This window comes from Malaclemys terrapin, chromosome 10 (genome assembly GCF_027887155.1).
Source record: "Malaclemys terrapin pileata isolate rMalTer1 chromosome 10, rMalTer1.hap1, whole genome shotgun sequence".
In the NCBI taxonomy this organism is placed as follows: Eukaryota; Metazoa; Chordata; order Testudines; family Emydidae; genus Malaclemys; species Malaclemys terrapin.
Genome location: NC_071514.1, coordinates 70904708 through 70912032, shown reverse-complemented (window position 1 = coordinate 70912032; position 7325 = coordinate 70904708).

Below are 7325 nucleotides of genomic sequence, written 5' to 3'. Positions count from 1 at the left end.
TGAAAGCTGTAGCATAAAAAGAGCTCAAGCATTCTTCTCACCAGATCATCTAATCCCACTTCAACAAAGTACTTAAGCACATTCTTAGTTTTAAACATGAATAGTCCTGTTGATTTCCATGAGGCTTAGAGTTGTTAAGCATGTGTTTAAATGCTTTAATAAGAGCCAGAGTGCCCAGCACCTTGTACCTAATATATATGGGCCTGGTCCAAAGCCCATTTAAGTAAATGGAAAGACTCACATTGACTTGAGTGGGCTTTGAATCAGAGTATAAGGCCCCCACTCAGCAAGATTCCCAAGCACATGCCTTACTTTCAGCATGCCAGTAGTCCTATTGAAGTAGGACTACTGGCATGCTTAAAGCACATGCTTGTGAACTTTGCTGCATCAAGGCCCAAGTCAATGGGCTTAATCTAACCCTTGTCACATGTACAGGTGTCAAAGGCAGAAAAAAACTGGATAAAAAGTTCTCACCACCCTTAAAATATACTTCAGAAAAGTGCACAGAATGAGTCATGTATAAGCATGAGGCTTTTGGGGGGGGAGGGAAGGGGGGAGGAGCCTCCATTTTAATACAGCATTTCCCTCAATAGAACATGATATTTAAAATATGCTTTAATAATCTAATCCCTGCAGAAAGATACGGGTGATAGGTTGTAAAAACAGAAGACAGCTAAAGTTTTTCCTGGTGTTCTGAAGCCTGGATATACACTTAAAAAAAAATCTTCACAACAACTTATTAATTGTTTAGATAAAGAGGTAGATATTTTATATCAATGTTTCTTGAACTTGCTGTATTTTAGAATGGGCTTGGTGATATTACATAGAGAAATCAGGTAGCACTTGTTTGAAAGATAAAACTTCCTTGGAAAACAAAGTCTCTTCTAGAAATACTCTGAGCCTTTGTGAAGTTGGATGGAAAGAGTAAAATGACCTGAAGTCAACTTTCGGAGAGGAATAGGCCTTCTTTCTGTTGGCAGGAGCATTGCCTTTCAGTGGTTATCCTGGCCAGACAGCACAGAGCCCTTCCCAGTCTCTGCAAGGACACTTTCCAGTGATTTGGACCTTGGCATATCCGGCTTCAATCTGTGAATATGTATATCATTTCTCCATGGCAGTTCTCTATAAAATTTACAGCTCTTTGGAGACAGGATGAAACAGCCTTAGGATTTGTGAGCTTCTGTTGGCAGATTTGATGTGTTTAATTCTTTTTAAAACTGGCATGCTAGCTAGAGTCACTAATGCAGGAAATGGCCTTGACGGCAGCTGCTTCATTTTGGATGGAAAAGAAGACTATGGGAAAGACCAGAACATGTAAGCCAAACACACTTGTGAAAGCTATTCAAACCTGGACCAAACTAGAACATATGGAGAATTATTTGCTGCCACTGAAAAAGAAAGACAAAGGGCCTGATCCAAATCCCACTGAAGTCAATGGCATAACTCCTATACTGACCAGTAGCTCCAGATATTATCCAGCAATGTGCAGTCAGGTGCTGTGCAAGCTTCTCCACCCACAGCTCCATCTTACTCCCTATCTCCAGCTGCTCTGCTATTCCAGTGCAGGACCCATTTAGAACTGAGGTCTGGTCTACACTATGAGTTTAGGTCGACTTTAGCAGCTTTAAATCGAATTAAGCCTGGACACATTCACACTACGAAGCCCTTTCTTTCAACTTAAAGGGCCCTTTAAACTGGTTTCTTTACTCCACCTCCGACGAGGGGATTAGCGATAAAATCGGCCTTAGCGGGTCGGAATTGGGGTAGTGTGGACGGAATTCGACGTTATTGGCCTCCGGGAGCTATCCCACAGTGCTTCATTGTGACCGCTCTGGACAGCACTCTCAACTCAGATGCACTGACCAGATAGACAGGAAAAGCCCCGCGAACGTTTGAATTTCATTTCCTGTTTGCCCAGCGTGGAGAGCACAGGTGACCACGCAGAGCTCATCAGCACAGGTAACCATGATGGAGTCCCAGGATTGCAAAAGAGCTCCAGCATGGACTGAACGGGAGGTACGGGATCTGCTCACCATATGGAGAGATGAATCAGTGCTAGCTGAACTCTGTAGCAGTAAAAGAAATGGCAAAATATTAGAAAAGGTCTCCAAGGCCATGAAGGACAGAGGCCATAACAGGGACGCACAGCAGTGCCGCGTGAAAATTAAGGAGCTACGGCAAGCCTACCACAAAGCCAGAGAAGCAAACGGAAGGTCCGGGGCAGAGCCGCAAACTTGCCGCTTCTACGCAGAGCTGCATGCCATTCTAGGGGGTGCAGCCACCACTACCCCAACCATGTGCTATGACTCCCTCACTGGAGAAACACACAGGGAAGAGGGTTCGGGGTACGAGGAAGATGAGGTTGGAGGTAATGTAGATAGCTCACAGCAGCAAGGAAGCGGAGAAACCGGTTTCCCCAACAGCCAGGATATGTTTGTCACCCTGGACCTGGAACCAGTAACCCCCGAACTCACCCAAGACCCTGAGGGCATACAGGGGACCTCTGGTGAGTGTACCTTTGTAAATATTACACATGGTTTAAAAGCAAGTGTGTTTAATGATTAATGATTAATTTGCCCTGGCAATCGTGGCCAGTACAGCTACTGGAAAAGTCTGTTAACGTGTATGGGGATGGAGCGGAAATCCTCCAGGGACATCTCCAGAAAGCTCCCCTTCATGTACTCCCAAAGCCTTTGCAAAAGGTTTCTGGGGAGGGCTGCCTTATCCCGTCCGCCATGGTAGGACACTTTACCACGCCAGGCCAGTAGCACGTAGTCTGGAATCATTGCATAACAAAGCATTGTAGCGTATGGTCCCGGTGTTTGCTGGCATGTGGACAACATCCATTCCTTATCGCTCTTTGTTATCCTCAGGAGAGTGATATCATTCACAGTCACCTGGTTGAAATGGGGCGATTTTATTAAGGGAACATTCAGAGGTGCCCGTTCCTGCTCTGCTGAACAGAAATGTTCCCCGCTGTTAGCCACGCGGTGGGGGGAGGGGTGAAGTGATCATCCCAGAGAATTGGGTGTGGGGGGGGAGGAGGGTTAGTTGGGTTTGTGCTGCATGTTAAACCGGAAACCGCAGCCCCTCCTTTTACATTGCAAACCCATTTTAAATGGCCAACCCAATTCATGCTTGCTATGGGAAATGAGGGCGCTGCTGTTTGAAACCATTCCCACATGTTAAGAAGGTTAAAAAAGCCAAAAGACTGTGGCTTACCATGGCTGCCTGCAAGCCGAAATCTGTTGCCTGGCACTGCGTGAGTGATCTCTCACACGAAACCGGCAGGCCCTCACTATAAGAGGAAAAATGCGACCTTGTAACGAAAGCACATGTGCTGTGTAATGTGAACAGCAAAATTTAACGTGAAAGAGTGTACCCATTGTTCTCTAAAATTTTTAACCACCTCTCCCTTCTCCTCCACCAGCTGCAAATGTTTCTCCTTCACAGAGGCTAGTGAACATTAGAAAACGGAGGACGCGGGACGATATGTTCACGGAGCTCCAGATGTCCTCCCACGCTGATAGAGCACAGCAGAATGCGTGGAGGCAGTCAATGTCAGACTACAGAAAAGCACAATATGAACGAGAGGAGAGGTGGCGGGCTGAGTCGCGGGATGAACAGAGCAAGTTGCGGGCTGAAGATGATAGGTGGCGTCAGCTTGCAGACAGAAGGCAAGAGTCGATGCTCCGGCTGCTGGAGCATCAAACTGATATGCTCCAGCATATGGTTGAGCTGCAGGAAAGGCAGCAGGAGCAGAGACCGCCGCTATAGCCCCTGTGTAACTAACAGCCCTCTTCCCCAAGTTCCATAGCCTCCTCACCCAGACGCCCAAGAACACGGTGTGGGGGCCTCCGGCCACCCAGTCACTCCACCCCAGATGATTGCCCGAGCATCAGAAGGCTGGCCTTCAATAACAGTTAAAGTTTTAAAGTGCAGTGTGTCCTTTTCCTTCCCTCCTCCCACACCCATCCCGGGCTACCTTGGCAATTATCCCCCTAGTTGTGTGATGAATTAATAAAGAATGCATGAATGTGAAGTAACAATGACTTTATTGCCTCTGCAAGCGGTGCTCGAAGTGCGGAGGGGAGTGTGGGGTGGTTGGTTTACAGGGAAGTAGAGTGAACCGGGTGGGGGGGGGGCGGAGGGTTCATCAAGGAGAAACAAACAGAAGTTTCACACCGTAGCCTGGCCAGTCACAAAACTCGTTTTCAAAGCTTCTCTGATGCGCACCACGCCCTGCTGTGCTCCTCTAACCGCCCTGGTGTCTGGCTGTGCGTAATCAGCGGCCAGGCGATTTACCTCAACCTCCCACCCTGCCATAAATGTCTCCCCCTTACTCTCACAGATATTGTGGAGCGCACAGCAAGCAGCAATAACAATGGGGATATTCTTTTCGCTGAGGTCTGGGCGAGTCAGTAAGCTGCGGCAGTGCGCTTTTAAACGTCCAAATGCACATTCCACCACCATTCGGCACTTGCTCAGCCTGTAGTTGAACAGGTCCTGACTCCTGTCCAGGCTGCCTGTGTACGGCTTCATGAGCCATGGCATTAAGGGGTAGGCTGGGTCCCCAAGGATCACGATAGGCATTTCAACATCCCCAACGGTTACTTTCTGGTCCGGGAAGAAAGTCCCTTCCTCCAGCTTTCGAAACAGAGCAGAGTGCCTGAAGACGCGAGCACCATGTACCTTTCCCGGCCGTCCCACGTTGATGTTGGTGAAACGTCCCTTGTGATCCACCAGGGCTTGCAGCAGCATTGAAAAGTACCCCTTGCGGTTTACGTAGTCGGTGGCTTGGTGCTCTGGTGCCAAGATAGGGATATGGGTTCCGTCTATGGCCCCACCACAGTTTGGGAATCCCATTGCAGCAAAGCCATCCACTATGGCCTGCACGTTTCCCAGAGTCACTACCGTTGATATCACCAGGTCTTTTATTGCCCTGGCAACTTGGATCACAGCAGCCCCCACAGTAGATTTGCCCACTCCAAATTGATTCCCAACTGACCGGTAGCTGTCTGGCATTGCAAGCTTCCACAGGGCTATCGCCACTCGCTTCTCAACTGTGAGGGCTGCTCTCATCCTGGTATTCTGGCGCTTCAGGGCAGGGGAAAGCAAGTCACAAAGTTCCATGAAAGTGCCCTTACGCATGCAAAAGTTTCGCAGCCACTGGGAATCGTGCCACACCTGCAGCACAATGCGGTCCCACCAGTCTGTGCTTGTTTCCCGTGCCCAGAATCGGCGTTCCACGGCATGAACCTGCCCCAGTAACACCTTGATTTCCACATTGCTGGGGCCTGTGCCTTGTGAGAGGTCTATGTCCATGTCAATTTCCTCATCACTCTCGTCGCCGCGCTGCAATCGCCTCCTCGGCTGGTCCGGGTTTCGCTTTGGCATGTTCTGGCTCTGCATATACTCCAGGACAATGCGCGTGGTGTTCATAGTGCTCATAATTGCCGCGGTGATCTGAGCGGGCTCCATGATCCCAGTGCTAGCTATGGCGCCTGGTCTGAAAAAAGGCATAAAACTAGTATCTGACGGACCAGGGGAAAGAGGGAGGGAGGGCCGAGTGACGACATGGCGTACAGGTACAGGGAATTAAAATTAAGAAAGGTGGCTGTGCATCAGGGAGAAACACAAACAACTGTCACACAGAATGGCCCCCCCCAAAGATTAAACTCAAAACCCTGGGTTTAGCAGGCCGTTGATTTCACGGAGGGAGGGGAAGCAAATGAATACAGAACAAATCTATTTTTTACATCTTAAGCTGGCAGCCGACGGTGCAGCATGACTGATAGCCTCTGCAGTACGATGACGACGGATACCAGTTGTAATATACCATCTTCTACCAAAAGGCAAGGGGCTGCTGCTGTGTAGCAATACAGCCCCACATCTGCCAGCCCCACATCTGCCAGCACCCAGATCGCCCTCGGCCTCTTCTGGGTGCTTAGCAGAAAATACTGGGCGATTGGCAGAAAATAGCATACTACGACTGAAAGCCATCATCATTGAGACAGTTGCATGTCTGCCCAGGTGCCCATGATTGACAGCCACTGCAGTACGACGACAGATACCAATTGTAATATACCATCTTCTACCAAAACGCAAGGGGCTGGTGCAATGTAGCCCTACGGCTGCCAGCCCCACGGCTACCAGTCATGCTGCACCGTCTACCACCAAAAGGCAGTTAGCTGCTGCTGCTGTGTAGCAATGCAGTACCACGTCTGCCGGCACCCAGATGACATATGGTGACGGTGAGCTGATCTGAGCAGGCTCCATGCTTGCCGTGGTATGTTGTCTGCACAGGTAACCCAGGTAAAAAGGCGCGAATCTATTGTCTGCCAGTGCTCTGACGGAGGGGGAGGGGCCTGACGACATGTACCCAGAACCCCCCGCGACACTGTTTTGCATCATTCAGGCATTGGAATCTCAACCCAGAATTCCAATGGGCGGCGGAGACTGCGGGAACTGTGGGATCGCTACCCATAGTGCAATGTTCCGGAAGTCGACGCTAGCCTCGGTACTGTGGACGCGGTCTGCCGACTAGAGCACTTAGAGCATTTTATGTGGGGACACACACAATCGGCTGTATACAACCGATTTCTATAAAACAGGCTTCTATAAATTCGACCTAATTTTGTAGTGTAGACATACCCTGAGACTACCATTGCAAACTGGGGAAGGAGTTGAATGTTAGCAAATTAAAGGCCTGCCCAGACAAAGTTAAAACAACTAAACCTATTTTACTGTTGACCGACAGCATGGAAAGATTTGAACCTAGGTATCTGCAGTTTAAATGGCCACTATGTCACTTAGATTCTTTGCCATCCACCTTGGATGAACCTTTCAGTTCCATTTTGGAGAGCCTTCTTGAGCCTAGAAATAAAAGCTGGAATCAAATGCATTGATACACTCAAATATGAATACAGTAGGGGTGCCAGCAAAAATGCGTGTAGGATTTCAGAAATTCAGTACAAGAGGAACAGGTTGGCTTATACGATTGATAGTGGGATATGGAGCCTTTCCCCTCTAGGTCACTAGTTTGAATGTGGTCCATGCTGATAATGACCCAAAGTCTTATAATGACATGGCTGTTCTGGACCCTGTGCAAATAAACTGGTGGATTAAATCCTGCTCCCAAATAGCCTCGCATCCACATCACAAAAGTTACCATTATAACAGGCTCTGACTGACAGCCCTGTTGACATTCTCAGTAGAGAGGCCAACAAATGCATTCACATTTCTAGAGATGGTCCCTCCAGGCCAGTGTTGAGGCACCATGGTGGAGCATTGTAGGGAAGCTGGCCCTGGTGCTCTCCATGCTG